Source organism: Prionailurus viverrinus, chromosome C2, assembly GCF_022837055.1.
Source record: "Prionailurus viverrinus isolate Anna chromosome C2, UM_Priviv_1.0, whole genome shotgun sequence".
Taxonomy (NCBI): domain Eukaryota; kingdom Metazoa; phylum Chordata; class Mammalia; order Carnivora; family Felidae; genus Prionailurus; species Prionailurus viverrinus.
This window is the reverse complement of record NC_062569.1, coordinates 80,795,088-80,813,736: the sequence shown is the minus strand read 5'-3', so window position 1 is coordinate 80,813,736 and position 18,649 is coordinate 80,795,088. Positions and strand designations below refer to the sequence as shown.

The following is an 18,649-nucleotide window of genomic DNA, read 5'->3' as shown; positions in this document are numbered from 1 at the left end:
TAGGACATGGTCTCTGAACTCAAGGCTCTTATATCTAAGGGAGAGAGAGAAATGTACAAATAGATGATTTACACACATTGCAAATGTGTGCGCAGGGGGGACAATCGCAGACTGAAGCTGTTGAGTATAGCTCCCTGGAGGTGACATGCTGTTCTTGAAGCAACCTCAGATTGTCCATTTGAATCATGTGCTCCCTTTCCTCAATTTCGTGAGATATGGTGAGTACAGGAGAGACCTCTTCTTGCTGATAGCCTTTCTGGCACAAATACGAATTAGGGGAGAACATATTGCTAAGCAGTAAGAGCCATAGAAATACGTCTGGAGAGTTGAGAGTCAGCATAGTGATAAGCAATGGGCTGGTTTTCAGTTGACTGGAGTTCTAATTCTGGATTGTGCCGTGTAACCGGGACAATGCAGGAGACCACTCCGAACCTCATTTCCTTCACCAGTGAAACGGAAATAATACCCTTGTTTGCCCCCTCCCTCCTAGAGGGCTGTCACAAGGACCAAATGAAGTACTGGATATGAAGGGGCTTCACAAGATACACGGGAGCTTCATCATTGGTGGGGAATGTATTGTGAAGAGCCTGGCCCTCTTTTAAAGGCACAAGAGGAAGGGCTGGCGTGTGGAGGCACCCTCGCAGAGGGGCAGTGTTTCATCAGAATGAGAGCTCCCATCCATCACCTAAGCCAGTGGGAGATTGCAGTCCTGGGACCACGATCACAGAGAATGGGATTTTCCTCCAAGCAGCTCCACAGACCTGTATGCCATCAGCCAGTGTGATGTGGAAAACAGGGGCAGACGTGGGTGAAAGATAAGAAGGAAGGACAGTGTCAGCAAAGGTCAGGATGTCATGCATCAGTCGCCGTGACAGCTGCCGGGGCTCAGAGAGCTGCAGAGCATGATGAGGACGGCCACTGGATTGGATTCGGACACATTCCCGAGGCTTTGCATCACACACCCAGGATGGTGGTCTTTGCTCATCGAAGCTCATCCTCCTACTTAGCCTCCCCGAACGTGTGCTTTCTGCTGTATCTGCTTTCCTCCCAGAAAGAATTATTCATCTGCACTCCCACAGCCGTGCCATCCACACCAGGGAGAGCTTCCGTCTCCCCGCCGGGCCAGAGGCCCTTGGGACCATGAGGTTATGAAACACCAAAGCTCCACACGCAGATTCCCTGGAAAGTGGACAGGGTTTGCATAGCATGTGCCTCACATCCCCATGTACCTAACACTTTACATCTCGTTTGTACATATTTGGAAAAGCAGAAAAGCATGCTGGAAAGGGTACTTGACTTTGAGCCACTTATTTCAAATCACCTGGAGGGAACAGGTAGTACTTGACCAATACTAGTTAGTTGCTGGGACATGTGCTAGGATTGCACCCACCCAGATTTTAAACATTTACCTCAGAGCTATTTTTATGATGGATAGTGTTAATACTGCATTTCAGATCAAAGAACCGAGGCACAGAGACAGTAGGTAACCTACCTAGGGTCTCCCAGTGAGTAAGGGTTGAAACTAGAAATCCGATCCAAATCAGGGCCACTATAAGTCCATGCCCTTGGCCCTGCCCTTTTCTAAAAGAGGAGAACACTGAGGGTGCCTAGGGTCCCTTCTACATCCCAAATGCCATGACTCATTTAGCTATGTGCTCTGGGAGGAAATTGCTTCATTTTTTTTAACTGTAAGGACTTTGTTTTTAATGTTTCTTTTGGGGGGAGAGAGATAGAGGCGGGGGGGGGGGGGAGGGAGGGAGAGTATGAGCAGTGGAGGGACAGAAAGAGAGGAGGACAGAGGATCCAAAGCAGACTCTGTGCTGACGGGCTGACAGCAGCAAGCCCAATGCAGGGCTCAAACTCATGAACCTTGAGATCACTACCGGAGCCAAAGTCAGATGCTTAACTGACTGAGCCAGCCAGGCACCCCTATAAGGACTATTTTTATCTTACCTTCCAGTTTATTTTCTCTTCCTGTAATACATTAGGTGCTTAAAAAATATTAGTTGAACTGAATTTTCAAAGCTCGGTTGTTAGGAAACTCAGATGAAATCCTGTGTTTAGAAGCACATTTTTAAAAATTTTTTTAACGTTTATTTATTTTTGAGACAGAGAGAGACAGAGCATGAACGGGGGAGGATCAGAGAGAGAGGGAGACACAGAATCCGAAACAGGATCCAGGCTCTGAGTGGTCAGCACAGAGCCCGACGTGGGGCTCGAACTCACGGACCATGAGATCATGACCTGAGCCGAAATTGGACGCTTAACCGACTGAGCCACCCAGGCGCCCCTAGAAGCACGTTTTTGAAATACATAATGGAGGGGCATCTGGGTGGCTTAGTCAGTTAAGCTTCCAACTCTTGGTTTTGGCTCAGGTCATGATCTCATGGTTCGTGACTTCAAGCCCTGTGTTGGGCTCTGCACTGATGCTATGGAACCTGCTTGGCATTCTCTCTCCCTGTCTCTCTGCCCCTTCCCTGCTTGCTCTCTCTCTCTCAAAATAAATAAATAAACATAAAAAATAAAAAAAATACATAATCATAATATTGTATGGAATATGTTATTGTACTATTATATACATGATGTGCATCCATACAGGTAATATATGGGTCATAACTGTGTTCAAGGACTATAACAACACACCTAGTGTCCAGAAGGAGAAACATAATATTGCCAGAATTCCAGAAGTCTCATTGAGCTCACTTCTAGTCGCTAGCACCTTACCCTAAGGATAACCACTTCCCTGACAGCAAAAGTGAATATTCTCTGCTTTTGTGCTATACATGATGGGATAATCCATATTTCTTCTTGTATCTGGCTTCTTTCACTCAACAACTTGTTTGTGAGATCCATGAATATTTGCTGATGTAATTTTAGATGATGTGAATAAAATCTCCAGTAGAGTCACTGGAAGTACCTTGGAACTGTCATCCCTAACATTAAAGAAATAGTGACACATTTAGTACAAAGAATAACAAAATCACAAACTCCCAGGATAATATGCATACTGACTTCCTGTGAAAACAGCCATCTCCCTGATGCCCTTGTTGTAGTCCACATTTCCAAAAAAGACCTTAGAGGGCAAGTTACACCAGGATTGATTTTGAAATGGAATGAATCCGGGCTCCTGGCTGGGTCAGTTGGTTAAGTATCCAACTCTTGATTTCCGTTTAAGTCATGATCTCACGGTTCATGAGTTCGAGCCCTGTATTGGGCTCTGAGTTGACAGTGCAGACTCTCTCTCTCTCTCTCTCTCAAAATAAATAAACATTAAAACATAAAGAAATTGTATGAATCCCTTCATTCAAACAAAAAAGCAAAAAACTTAAATAAAATGAGACAAAAATTTGCTTTTAAAAAACCGATCACATGTAGGGTTTGATAGTTTATTTCAGCTGTTGTTCATTTCAGTTGTTTTTAGTCATGTCTTAAATCTGAGAAAAAGTATATTTGGCTACTTTGTTGAGGGTTGTTTCCTCTATCCTGTTTTCAATAGGGACACTCATGTTGTGAAACTGCAGAAAATCAGATCTAGAGAGAATCCTGGATGTTATCAAGTACCATCCCCCATTGTGCAAATGAGGAAATTGTGACCCACATGAAGTGGCTTGCCAGTTCTAGGTACATAGCTGGGAGCAGAGCTTGGACAACTCACTCTACCTGTAGAGTATTCTACTCTAAATACTTTCAGGTTAAATTGTCTATATAATATGGAAATTTAGTAAATTTAGCAATTTATTCTGAATCAGCATTAGGTATAGGAAAACACTTATTGTATCAATGAAAATATAAGAGATTATAGTGGGGAAAATAGTTTTCCAATATGCAGGGTGCTTTTTCTGTATTATTAATTAATTAATTACTTTGTTTAATGTACTGATCCTTTCACCTATTTTGCTGGCAGCATTCATTTGCCTCAGGAAGTTATTAGAGCTACCAGAAAAGTAAAACAAAGGAAGATTTTTGTTCTGATTCTGATCTATAAAAGAAAATAATTTGAACCAACTTTATTGAGCTATAACCTGATGGCAATAAAATGCATGCATTTTCACTACACAGTTCAAGGAGTTTTGGCCAGTGCATATTCTCATGTAACTGCCATCGTCCTCAAGATGCAGAATATTTCCAACATAACAGAAAGTCCCCTTGTCCCGAGTCATTCACTGCTACCCCAAACAGGCCTCAAGCAGCAACTAACTTGCCTTCTGTGACTAAAAATTTACCTTGTATCGATAATCATAAAAATGGAATCATAAAATAAATGCTGTTATATTTTACTTCTTTCAAGTAGCATAATGGTTTGAGACTCATTCCTGTTATGTGATTAGTATTTTGTGTTTTTTTTTAGTAGTGAGCAGTATTCCATGGTATAGGCATACCATAATTTGTTTTCTCATTCATTAGCGGGTGGACATTTAAGTTGTTTCCAATTTGAGGCAATTATAAATAATGCTGCTAAGAAAATTTGCTTATGTGTATTTGTGTGAACCTGTATTTTTACTTCTCTTTGGTAAATATCAAGGAATAGAATTCTTGGGTCATATGATAAACTATAAATCATATATAGGTAAAATATATTATCCAATTATAATTATCAACTATATATAATTACAACATGTTATTTATATATATTTTATTTTAAAAGGTACTACCATAGTGTTTTTCAATGTAGCTTTACTATTTTTTATTCTCACAAGCAATATAAGAAAATTCCAGTTATTACATGTTCTCACCAACACTTTGTATTATCAGTCTTTTAACTAGAATTTGTCCATTTCATCTAAATCATTAAACTTATTGCCATAATTTAGTTTTGCCCTATATTTATTATCATATTTAGTATTAGTAGTTAGTATTATGTGATATTTGCAAGCTGTGACTTTTCTATCAGCGGTACTAGATTTTGAACAATTTTATTGATATTTGTGAAGACAGATACATGTTTTCGTTGATTTTTTTCTATTGCTTGCTCTCTATGTCACTACTTTCCACTGTTTACTATTTTCTTCTATCTACTTAGTTTTGACTTTATTACTGTTATTTTCCAGATTCTTGTGGAAACTTACACATTGCTTGTATTTTTATTTTTATTTATTTTGGTTTTTATACATTGCCTTTAGACCTTTCTTCCTTCCTTTATAATAAAGCATTTTGTGCTAGAAATTTCCCCCTAAGAACTGCTTTAGTTAAATTTCACACATTTCATGTTGCATTTTCACTTTCATTTAGTTTAAACTATTTTCTAATTTTCCTTGTGATTTCTATTTAATCAATGGTTTATACAGAAGTATATCATTTAATTTCTAAACAGTTGGGAAATTTTAATATATCCTTTTGTTGTTGTTATTGATTTTTAATTTTGTTCTATTGTCGCCAAAGAAAATGTTTTGTATGCTTTCAGTTCCTTTTATATTTACTGAGACTTGGTTTATGACCCAATATAATTAAGATGAATATTCCATGTATATTTGGGGTTGGGGGGTGGAATATTCTGCTGTTTTGGGGAATAGTGTTTAATAACATCAATTAGGTCAAGTTGATTTATAATATTTTTTCAGTTTTTCTATATCCTTATTTATGTTTTTGCTAGCCACTGGAACAGGAATGCTAACCATCTACTGTAGTTACAGACTTATGCAAGAAAATTAACTTTCATACTAATTACTACTAGTAGTTTTGTTTTCTTGCATTAGTTCTATTATTTTTGCTTGTATGTACCTCTGTTATTAGGTAAATATACACTTAGGTTGTTATGTCTTCTAGATGCATTTATCTGTTTATCCTTACAAAACATACCACTTTGTCCCAGGTAATATTCTTTTTCCTGGAGTCTTTCTGAAATTAATAGAGCCACCTCAAAGTTTTTAAGATGTGTATTTACATGATATATCTCCTTTTCATCCTTTCATTTTTGTCAATACTTTTTTTAAATTTTGGAATGTATTTTAGATATAGAGAAAAGTTGCAAAAAGTAGTACAAAATATGCCTATACACCCTTCACCTAGTCCCCCCCCAATATTAATATCTTACATAACCATGGTACTTTTATCAAAATTTAGAAAACTATCATTGATACATTACTATCAACTAAATTCCAGGATCTGATCCATTACATGGCATTTATTGATCCTTGCTCTTTTGTTTCTTCTGGTGTTTAAAAATTTCTCACTTTTCTTTGTTTTTCATAACCATGACAGTTTTGAAAAGCACTAGACAAGTATTTTACAGACTGTCTTTCAATATATGTTTGCCATATGTATTTTTTTAATGATTATTATATTTTTTTCATGATTATAAGAGTTTCTGATTTTTGGAAAGAATACCACAGAGGTGAAGTGTGCTCTCATCTCATATAGCAGGAGCTTAATGATAGCAATGACTTATCACTGGTGATGTTAATGTTGATCACTTGATTAAGATAGAGTGTTTCAGGCACTCCCTGTTAAATCTACCATATTTTTCCTTTCATACTCTATTATTTGGAAGCAAATTCCTAAGTCCAGTCCACACTCAAAAAGAGGGGAATTACCCTCCAGTTTCTAAAAGGAGGTGCATCTATATATATCACTTGAAACTTTTCTATAAGGAAGATTTGTTCCATTTCTCATTTAGTGGTTTAATCATTTATACACAGCAGTATGCACTCAGCATATTTATTTTATACTTTCAGTTATGATCCATGATTACATTATTTGGTTGTTTGCTCATATTGTTCTAGTTTTGACCATTGGGAGGTCTTTCATGTTGTCTTCTGTCACTTTGACATGCCCCACCCCTCTTTTTAAGCATTTCCTTACTTGCTGGCACTGCAAAATGTTCCAGGTTCATTTTGTTTCCCCTGAATTACGTTTAGAGTTAGAAATATGCCTAGTAATAGTAATTTTGTTTCCTTTTTTTTTAATGTAGATCCAAGTTTCTTACCTATATCATTTTCTCTTTGCCTAAAGAATTTAACTTTTTTTTTTTTTTTTCAGGGAAGATATGCTGGCAGTGAATTGTCTGGGAAAACCTTTTATTTCACCCTCACATTTGAAGCATTATTTCTCTAGATACAGAATTATAAATTGGCGATTTTCTTTTGTTTTGTTTTTCTTTTTACCACTGAAAATGTCATTCCACTCTCTTCTAGCTTGCATGGTTTCTGGTGACAAGTGTGCTGTAATTGTTGTACACTTTTGCTTTTTAGATAAAGTACTGCCTTTTTTCTTTTCTTTAGGTAAAGTACTTCTTTCAAGATTTTCTCATTTTCTTTGTTTTTTTTTTTTGAGTTAGAATATAATATGCTTCCAGGTGTATATGTGTGTGTGTGTGTATCTGTTTGCTTGTCCTGTTTGCCATCCGCTGACACTCCTGCATCTGTGGTTGGGCATGCATGACATTAATTTTGCTTAGTTCTCAGTTATTATTACCTCTTTACTTTTTTTCTTTCCTAGTCTCTATTTTCCTTCTGGTATTCCAGATAGTGTCCCACAATGTTTGGTTGTTCGGTGTTTGTTTTCTTTCTTCCTCTCTTTCCTTTTGACTTTCAATTTAAAAAATGTATATTTGCCTATCTTGAAGCTCAGTGATTCTTGAGCAATGTCAAATTTACTGATGAGTTATCAAAAGATTTCTTCATTTCTGGTACGGTGATTTTTTTTTCCTTTGTTTAATTCTAGAAATTCCTTTTGATTCTTAGTTTTTCCTCTCTCTGCTTACATTTCCCAACTGTTCTCACAAGTTATCTACTTTTTTCCTTAAAGCCCTTAACATATTAATGATAATTATTTTAAATTCCTGATGTGATGATTTCACACCTCCTGTATTTGGTGATGATTTGGAGGATGATTTTTCTCTTCAGGCTGTCTTTTTTCTTGCCTTTTGGCATGCTCTGAAGCCTGGGTATGCTTTATTGGGTAATAGAGACTATGATAAATAGGCCTTTGGTATCAGGATTTGTGTTACTCTGGCTAGAAGTTGGGCTGTGTTTAATGTCTGCTGTGTCTGTAAGTGCCGGAAGATTCAAATGCCTTTAGTGTCCTTTAGGCTTCCTTAAATAGTCCTCTTCAGAGAGAGTCTGTGTCTTGCAACCATTTCCGTTACAATTCACTGTTATTATGCTGGAACCCTGCCGGGGTGGTGGTAAGGTGGTAGAGGAACTGTTTCATAATCCTCTGACTAAAATTTCAGTCTTTTAGTGGACCTATGTCTCAGGACTGTGACTTTCACAAACGTTTCTCCAGTGGCAGAGGTTTTTTTTTTTTTTTTCCAACCCCCGTTGAGTATATTTTGTTAACTTTTTCTCTTAGCTGAGACATAAGGCTGTAAGGAAAAGAGGTGTAAGGGATTTCCTTACCTGATTTGTGATATGGCTCTGAAAAAGTCTTTTCTCTTGAATAGTACTGTCACAAAAGTTCTGAGTATATTCCACAATGATTACTAGTATGAATTGAATTGTGCTCTGCCCCCCCCCTCACCAAAATAAATATGTAGAATTCTTAACTTCCAATACCTGAAAATATAGACTTCGTTTGGAAAAAGGGTCTTTGAAGATTCAGTCAAGGTGAGATCATTAAGGTGACCTGAATCCTCTATGATTGGTATCCTTATAAGAAGAAGGAAATCAGGACGCAGACATGCAGAGAGAATGCCATGTGATGACAGAGGCAGAGACTTGAGTGATACAGTCACAAGCCAATAAATACCAAGGACCAATGACCACCATCAGAAGCTAGAAAGAAGCAATGAAGGATTTTCTCCTACATATTTCAGAGGGACCATGACCTTACTGACACTTTAGTTTCAGACTTCTAGCCTTCAGAACTGTGAAAGAATATGTTTTAAGCCATACCTATCTGTGGTACCTTGGTACAGCAGCCCTGGAAAACTAATACAATTACTCTTCCTTTCCCCAGAAGACCCATAAAAAAACCTTTCTTGAATCTTCACCATGGTGACCTGGTTGGGTTTCTGGATGTAAAACTCACAAACATTTGGGGGTCTCCTTAAAACTACAAGGCCCAGCAGTTTCTTAGTCTCATGCTATTCCACAGGAAACCTCTGGGAGTTCATCAAAATTACCAGTTAAGTGTTCTTATAGGTTTATGGTTCACGGAGCTTCCCTTCAGGTAAATGAATTTTAGCTGCATCACTCTGGATGTACCTGTCTCTCCAAATATCAGAGTGTTGGACTGTCCTGTGTCCTTAGTTCTCTAATAGGTCCAAGAAAAGTCACTGATGTCCAGTTTGCACAGCTTTTTCTTGTTGTAATGATAGAATGAGAGTGTCCAAGCTCTTTACACATCAGAACTGTAACAGAAAGTTGAGAAAGTTTTTTAGAAACCAAGATCTGAATGCTAGGTGTGCTCATTGCTACTGGGGTACCACTGGCTCTAGGTTATCTCAGTGGATGGGGCTAGGAAATACATGAATATATTGCCCCCGAGACTGCATCAATGAATTCTCTTAGCTTTAGTTTGTCTAAAAAACAAAGTCTTTATTTCAACTTCATTTTGAAAAGTATTTTCAACATATAAAGAATCCTAGATTGATCTGTTTTTTTTTCTTTTCCATTCTCTCACTCAGCACCTAGTTGTCATTTCATTTTTCTGTAGTTTCCATTATTTCTAAATATCAGCCTATGGAAATACTTCTACATCATTTGTATATAAAATTTCCTCTGGCTTCTTTTGATTTTTCCCTTTTGTCATTGGCTTTTAACAATTTAATTTTGATGTCTCTCAGTGTGGATTTCTCTTTGTTTCTCCTGCTTTTATTGAATCTATGGATTTACAGATTTAATCATATTTGGAACAACTTTAGCCATTATTTCTTCAAATATTTATTCTGCCACTCCACCACATACCCACTTACTTGGAACTCTAATTACATGTTTTAGTCTTCTTTATATTGTCACAAAGATAAGTAATTCTCTTTTTTTTCAATCTATTTATCTTTGTATTTCAGCTCAAATGATTTTTACTGTTATGCCTTCAAGTTTATTGATCTTTCCTTCTGCAGTGTCTAAGCAACTATTGTGGTTTTTGGCTGTACAACTCCCATTTGATTTTCTTCTTTTATCCCTTTCCTTACTGTGTTCATGTTAGTTTTATAAATCCTTGAGCATACACACACACACACACATGCGCGCGCGCGACAGATATTTTAAAGTAGTTGTTTAATAATTCTATCATCTTTGTCATTTGGGGCCTTTTTTTTAATAGACTGATTATTCCTCTGATGACCATTCTTATTTTTTCTGCCTCACTGTATGTCTGTTAATTTTGGCTTGAATGTTAAGCTCTATAAATACGTTTTTGAGTGTTTGGATTTTATTATATTTCAAGAGAATTTGTTTTAAAATGCAAGTAAAATACTTGTGAACCTGGTTGATATTTTCAAGAATTGGTTTTAAGCTTTGTTAGGATGATTCTAGATTTTCTAAGTCCCATGGAGTTTCACACTACAAATGTAAAGCAACACACAGAAGGAGATCCTCATGAATATTTCTAGAGTGCTTTTCCCATATAGATCTATCCCACCTAGTAATCTATGCAAATTCTAAGTGCCACAATTTACCAGAACTGCAATTTTTTCTCCTTAACTCAGCAAGACTATTCTTCTCTTGGGTTTTCCCTACCTGTACCACAGTCTAGTCTGCTGTTAGGCAGAAATCTGGGACATATTATAGGGCCTATTATATATATATATATATATATATAGTATATATATACATATAATATATACATATATTTTTCCTTTATGTCAGGGCCATATGCTTGTACTGCCTGAGATCTAATGACTAAGAAAAATTGCTTCATGTATTTTGTCTGATTTTATAGTTGTTTTTGGAAGAAAGGCAAATGCACTAGTTACTTCTTTGGAGCTGGAAAAAGAAGTCTCAAAAATAGAATTTTGAGGCAAGACAGTAGTCATAAGTTCATACTTATTTAAAGAAAACATTTAAATTTTCAAGATTAATTCATTAATTCTGACAAACGTCGGGACTACTAGGCTTAGACAATTTTTTTTCCTAGAGTACAAAGAAGGTAACTTTTCATCTATCTCATGAGACTCAATGTCCTACTTAGCAGAAAGATAGTAAAGAAAGGAGAAATCTTTTAATCAGAGAAATTTTGAGAAGAAAAAAGTAGAGAGCAGACTATGTATGAGTTTAGGTGACAATGTTCCTGTGTTTTTTACTTCACTAGCAGAACCTGAAGCTTAGTGATAATTATTAGAGGTTTTAGAAACTTTTCACTAGGATGGAGGAGCTTAAGATTGTGGAAACTCCTGGGATATGCCTTCCAAGAGCAGGGAGGGGTAAGGGCCTCTAGAAGAACCCTTGCCTTCAGCTAGGCACCACTTTCAGAATTGTACACACAGGCACAGGAGCAATGGCATGGAAATGGTGTTTAGTAGTATGAAGGAAAAAGGTCCTGGGCAATGATCTTGCTTCTTTAGTCTCTGTGGAAAAATCTGCCTACCTTGGGAAAGAGACCCAAAGGTATCAAAGGGAAATTAAATGGGGAGAGTCCTCATCCTCAGACACTAGCTTGTTTTTTCATTTGGGGGAAAAGGACAGAACAAGTCATACTTCACTTACCACCAGTCCAAGGAGCAGCAGAAACCATCTGACTTCAAGCAAAAATATAGAAGATGCCACATCAAGTTGCATCACCCTTAGGCCATAAGACTACTTACTTTTTCCCCCACATGAATCCATATCATTTTTGTGAGAAGCCAGTGTGGGAGTGGCAGGCTAGAAATCTAAAGAACTCTGGGGCGCCTGGGTGGCTCACTCCAGCAACCAACTTCAGCTCAGGTCATGATTTCACGGTTTGTGATTTCGAGCCCCGTGTCGGGCTCTGTGCTGACAGCTCAGAGCCTGGAGCCTGCCTCTGATTCTGTGTCTCCCTCTCTCTCTCTGCCCCTCCCCCACTCATGCTCTGTCTCTGTCTCAGAAATAAATAAATATTAAAAAATATATATATTTAAAGAACTAAGCATGTTCCTAGTCCTTCAAACAAAGACTGAGTTATCTAGAAAGAATGCTTAAATTATTAAGTCTGTCTACAATAAAATAATTGGAATTGAAATACTTTATTTAAAAAATGGTGCGCCTGGGTGGCGCAGTCGGTTAAGCGTCCGACTTCAGCCAGGTCACGATCTCGCGGTCCGTGAGTTCGAGCCCCGCGTCGGGCTCTGGGCTGATGGCTCAGAGCCTGGAGCCTGTTTCCGATTCTGTGTCTCCCTCTCTCTCTGCCCCTCGCCCGTTCATGCTCTGTCTCTCTCTGTCCCAAAAATAAATAAACGTTGAAAAAAAAATTTAAAAAAAAAAAAAAAAAAAAAATTAGTGTTCATTCATTTTTGAGAGCGATAGACAGAGCACGAGTGGCGGAGGGGCAGAAAGAGAGGGAGACACAGAATCCGAAGTAGGCTCCAGGCTCTGAGCTGTCAGCAGAGTCCAGCACAAGGCTCATACTCACAAACGATGAGATCATGACCTGAGCAGAAGTTAGACGCTTAACCAAGTAAGCCACCCAGGTTCCCCAAAATATTTAGTTTTTAAAAGCAGGCAAATATAAATAAATAAAGCAAATGTTATGTAATTAATGATCTGATAATATGATAAGAGTTTTGATAACAATGAAGAGTAGATGGTATGGAAACATAGGAGAATTATAAATTAATTGTAGTCAATACACTTGGAAAATCTCCATGAAGTGGATAGTGCCTAAAATGGGCCTTAAAAAAATTTAGAATGACTTCAGGTAAAGATAAAGAGAGTAAGGCATTTCAAGTGAATAAAACAACCACAAGTACAGTCAGGAAATACGAAGATGTTTCAGAAATATCAAATAATCTAGTATGTTTAAAGTTAAACCTCTTGAATAATGACTCTATTAAAGTATATTGAAGTTGAGTCAATAGTATTAAGTGACATACTAAGAATTTTTAACTTTGTCTTATTAACTTAAAAAATATTGTTCTTGTAAGCACTTTTTTAGTGCCAAGCTATATTAGTCATCTATTATTGCATAGAAAACTACCAAAAAGCTAATGACTTCAAATAACATACATTTATTATCTCCTAGGTTCTGTAGGTCAGGAATCCGGTCATGGCTTCATGGGGTTTTACAAAGCTGAATTCAAGATGTTGATTGGGAAGTATTCTCAACTGAAGGCTCCCCTCAGAAAGAATATGCTTCCAAGCTCACTCAGGTAGCAGAATTAATTTCCTTGCAGTTATTAGGTTGAGGATCCTATCTTCTTGTCAGCTAGAAGACAGAGTCTACACACAGATCCCAGAGACCACTCACAGTTCCAACATGGTTGCTTACTTTAACAACCAACAGAGTCTCTTGAGCAAGTCTGCTAGCAATATGGAGTTTTATATAATGTAATGGAGTCTTGGGAATGGCATCCTTTTACCTTTGCTATATTCTACTGGTTAAAAGCAAGCCATTGACCCCATCCACACTCAGGGGATGGAATTATCTAAGGGTATGAACACCAAGATCAGGGATCATGGGAAGATGTCTTAGAAACTGTTCATCACTCAAGCACACTGTTAAGAATCTTAAACATATTATTTCAATCAATCCTCACAACAAGCTCTAACAAGCAAGAAGTGAGAATATATCTAAAATGAACATATTTATGATGTCTCATGCATAGGTATTATAAATCATGTAAGACATATTATAGCTTTGTATTTTAACTTAGTATTCTTGACAATTTAATTTGTTGCCAACTTCACTTATTTCTATGTCAGTGAAGATATATATGTGTTGTCTAGCTATTCTATAGTATGATACATTGGGACGAAGTCTAGGTATTTTGCTCTACTTATAACTCTGATAGCAATACCTCCATAAATTAGATATTATTATCCTTATTTTAACACTGAGGAACTTGAAATACAAAAAAATTAAGGTATGTTTTAAAGATTATTCAATTAATAAAGGATAAAGTTGGAAGCCAAATCCAGGCTTGTCTCTTCTCAACCATTGCATTTCTAAATATTGTTTTTTAGTGAGAGAAAATCATGCAACTTGGTCTTTAGGATAATTCATCCTGGAAAGGTGTTAACAGGTATTGGATACATGAAGACAAAGAATACAAGCTCCACAAGGACAGAAACCATGAAGGTTTTGCTCACCACTGATTCCTAGGTGTAATGTGTGGTATGTAACAGTTTTCAACAAATATGTATTAAAGGAAGTTAGGAAAGAAGGGAAAAAAGTAGATGAAGAGAAAGTAGAAGTAATATGTAGAAGTATGAGTTGTTTAGTAAGACACGTTGATATCGCTCTTTTGACCAATCCTAGTAAACAGAATACAACAAAATCTTGCACTAAATTATGTGCACAATTTCTTACTTTACCCCATCCCAGGTCCTTACTTTTGCCCTGAATCTCATTCTATCTCTGATATGTCCTAAATATAACAATCAGAAAGGGAATAAGTCTGAAATATGGGGGCAGGAAGTTATAGAGACAGCGAGCTGCACACTTATATATTTTTTTCTTCCCCTACTAATAGAATCCCCATATCATTTGGACAAATAATGTGCACAGCCAAAAGACAAAATTCTCCAATTCCCATAACAGCTAGAGTGGCAAAGTGAATAAGCTTTAATCAATGAGGTACAAGTCAAAGCTGTTGAGAGAGATTTCTTGGAGAGTTTCATAAAAGAAGCAGGGCAGATATCTGTGAAAAGCCCCTATTTTTCCATTTCTTTTTCTAGCTGATGATATGGTTGGAAGGTGGGAACGCTCATGGCTCCATTGGCTATGAGACTGCCTTGATGATAGAAGGTCATGAATATACGTCATGCCAATAGAGTCTGGATTTGTAATGACGGTCGAGACACCATATCAGCTCTGAATTTAATTCCAAGCTCAATTTCAAACTTCTTTTACATGAAAGACAGAGCGTGAAATAAATTTCTACCTTGCTTAATTAAGCCAGTATTATTTTGTGATAGTTGTTACTGATAGTTGAATCTCAGTCTGGCTGACTTAAGATTTAGACATCTCTTTATTGAAAATCATGTATAGGCTCAGGGTATCTATTATAAAATATACTTCTTAATTTTTAAAATGTTTAATATTTTTAAGTCAAATATTTCTGCATCAATATAAATAAATCAAAGTGGCCATAGCTAAGGTAGATATTTGAAATATCTCTTCCCTAGTCACATAGATAAACCATATTCTCAGCCTCCCTTGCAGTTAATGTGTCCTTATGACTGAGTTCTGGCCAAGGAAAAGTGACGTGTACCACTTCCAGGATGGATTATAAACGTTCAACAGATAATGCTCCCTCTTTTCCTTATTTCACTGAAAGGACAGGACTGGTAGAGGCACAAAATGGAAGAAGCTTAGGATTCTGAATGACTATACAGAAGACCACTAGAATTGAATTTTTATATAAGGAGAAATAACCTTCTCTTCTTTTAATCCTTTGAGATTTGGAATTATTACAGTAGTTTGCCTACAATGACTAATTCAGCTGAATTCAATCAGCAGTGTCAGAATCAAAATATCCTGTAACCATAGCATATAAGTGCTGTAATGAGAAGTCTGGGCTCTGAAAACTATTAACACTATGATCTAGGGGGACTAATTTACTCTCTCTTATCTTTGGTTTTATCATTGGTAAGATGGGGGAAAATATCATCTACACTAGAGGGTTACTAAAAGACGAATTTACTATTCTACTTTGAATTCACATCTTCTGATTGAGCTGTATTGTATTCCATCACAACACAATCTCAACATATCTAAAAATAAACTCATCATGTTTCCTGTGTTAGGTTTAACACAATGACAACAAAAAATCCAACCCAAACTGGCTTGAGACAAAAGTGAAAATAATAGACTGTGTAACTGAAAGTCTAAGTAAGGCAATAGGTGCAGCTTGATTTATGGGCTGATATAATTAGACCTTGCTCTTTATTTCTCATTTCTATATTGGCTTCATCTTTGGACTATACCCTTACAGAAAAAAATGATAGGCAACAGCTCCAGCCTTCACATCATTTCTCAGTAACATCAGCCATAAAGTAATACCTTTAAAATGTCAAACAATTAATATAATATACAAAGCAATACAATGCAGTAAAATTAGAAATCAATATCAGAACATTCAGCTCTGCACTTATTAGTAAACTAAAAGATACACTTCAAAATAAATAATGGTTCAAATAGTAAGTTCATAATCACTGATGATATTCTTCTGCTTCTGATTAGGATATAGAAAGTGAAAACTCCCTAGCAAATAAAACCAGCCACATATAAGCTACAAAATTAGTTTTTGAAAGTTATCAGAAGCCTCAAAGTATAAAAATACCAAAATAAGTTAAGGTTAAAATCCTTTCTAGGATAAAAGACCACTACTCCTATTTTTATTCCTGGTAGAAGGAAACTACAACATATTATCATTTTTTTTCCCAAACAGTTAATATTCCTCTAACAAATTTACACACAAATGTTTATATAATAAAAATAGTAAGGATTTTATAAAATACTTTCCTAGATATTTACATTTCTGATGTTTTTCATTCCCTTCTGAAGATCTGGGCTTCCATCTACTATGAGATTCTTTTCCTAAAGAACTGATTTTTTTTTATCATTTCTTTTTTTTTAATGTTTATTTATTTATCTTTGAGAGAGAAAGACAGAGCACAAGCCAGAGAAGGGCAGAGAGAGAGGGAGACACAGAATCCAAAGCAGGTTCCAGGTTCTGAGCTGTCAACGCAGAGCTCAATGCAGCGCTGGAACTCACGAATTGTGAGATCATCACCTGACCAGAAGTTGGTCGCTTAACTGACTGAGCCACCCAGAAGCCCCTTTTATCATTTCTTATAAAACCTGTATAACGATACTCTACTGTAGGTTGTATACCACACATTTCTATTCTCCCCAAAGAAGGCATGAACATATGAGAAAAATCAAGAACAGATGACCAAGGTAATAGACTTAAATATAACTATTTCAATAATTACAGTAGGTTTAAAAATGTTTTAATGTTTTTATTTTATTTTTGAGAGTGAAAGAGTATGAACAAGGGAGGGGCAGAGAGAGAGGGAAGCAGAGAATCCAAAGCAGGCTCCAGGCTCCAAGCTGTCAGTACAGAGCCTGACAGGGGCTTGGACTCACAAACCACGACATCATGACCTAAGCTTAAGTTGGACGCTTAACCAACTGAGCCACCCAGGTGCCCCTAATGACATTAGCTTTAAAGGAATAAACACTTCCATTAAAAGGCAGAGATTGTCAAATTGAGCTTAAAATGTAAGATGCCTTGTTTTCTATTTACAACACTATAAAGCTATAAAGATCCTTAAAAAGCTAAGACAGTTTGAAATAAGAAATGTAAGAGACATGCCCATCTTTTGTCTAGCTTATTTAAAGCTACAAGAACAATGTGTTAGTGTTGGTTAATTAAGGAAATTTTGAGCAAAATCTACACCAGAAGAAGTCTGCTTGAGTGGGGATTAGGCACCTTTTTTGGCCAATACATTTAAGTGATGGAGTGGCCATCATCTGGCAACCATAAGATGAAAAGTGTGAGGAAGAAAAGCCAACATACTTAGAATAATGCAGCAGAAAGATGTCTGAGCTTAATTTTCCTGATTACATTAATGATCTGAAAAACCAATGCCAGCAACTGCCTAACTCCACACTTCTTATGTAAAAAAGAAATAAACCTCAATTATCTAATCACTGTTATCAAGAATTCTTGTGATTGCCATCAAACCTATTTCTAACTATCCTACTGTCTAAAAAGGGAGGTGGAAGCTAAACAACAGTAACCTTCCATTCCCCTGGCACCATCTTGACAACATTCACAGGTTTGATAATTCCAAAGAATGAGGCAGACAGGACAAAGGGATTCTCTGTGCAAGTGGTTTACAAATTGGCACCATCATTTTGGAGAACAATTTAACACCAATTTAGTAAAGGAGTTGAAAGTCAGGTATATCCTACCACACAGAAGTTAATCTTCAATTCTCTAGAGCAATGCTCTCATATTGATACGAAGAGATAGGTGGGAAATGTTTATTGCAATGCATTGCTCTTAAGAGTAAATAATTGGAGGCACGTCTGGATGGCTCGGTCGGTTAAGTATCTGACTTTGGCTCAGGTCATGATCTCAGTTTGTGAGTTTGAGCCCCACGTCAGGCTCTGTGCAGACAGCTCAGAGCCTGGAGCTTGCTTCATATTCTGAGTCTCTCTCTCTCTGCCCCTTCCCCAGCTCACTCTCTCTGTTTCTCTCTCTCTCTCTCTCCCTCAAAAATAAATAAACATTAAAATTTTTTTTTAATTTTTTTTCAACGTTTATTTATTTTTGGGACAGAGAGAGACAGAGCATGAACGGGGGAGGGGCAGAGAGAGAGGGAGACACAGAATCGGAAACAGGCTCCAGGCTCTGAGCCATCAGCCCAGAGGCTGACGCAGGGCTCGAACTCACAGACCGCGAGATTGTGACCTGGCTGAAGTCGGACGCTTAACCGACTGCGCCACCCAGGCGCCCCTAAAAAAAATTTTTTTTAAAGATTAAATAATTGGAAACCTTCTGTATATCCACCAATTAAAGACATGTTAAAATAAATTGTGCTATAATACTGTGGTAAGACAGTATTCAACAGTTGAATGA

General features: G+C 36.9%; 1 long non-coding RNA gene across 1 annotated transcript in view; it reads right to left on the bottom strand.

Moving 5' to 3' along the window:
- The window catches only part of LOC125175784 (uncharacterized), a 40,492-nt gene extending 23,832 nt beyond the window's left edge, over positions 1-16,660 (bottom strand). Inside the window, exons 1-2 of the long non-coding RNA XR_007155963.1 lie at positions 16,534-16,660; positions 9,144-9,289 (exon numbers count right to left, since the gene is read on the bottom strand). This is a non-coding gene — a long non-coding RNA (uncharacterized LOC125175784). The remainder of the gene's footprint in view (positions 1-9,143; positions 9,290-16,533) is intronic.
- Between the last annotated feature and the right edge of the window lie 1,989 nt (positions 16,661-18,649).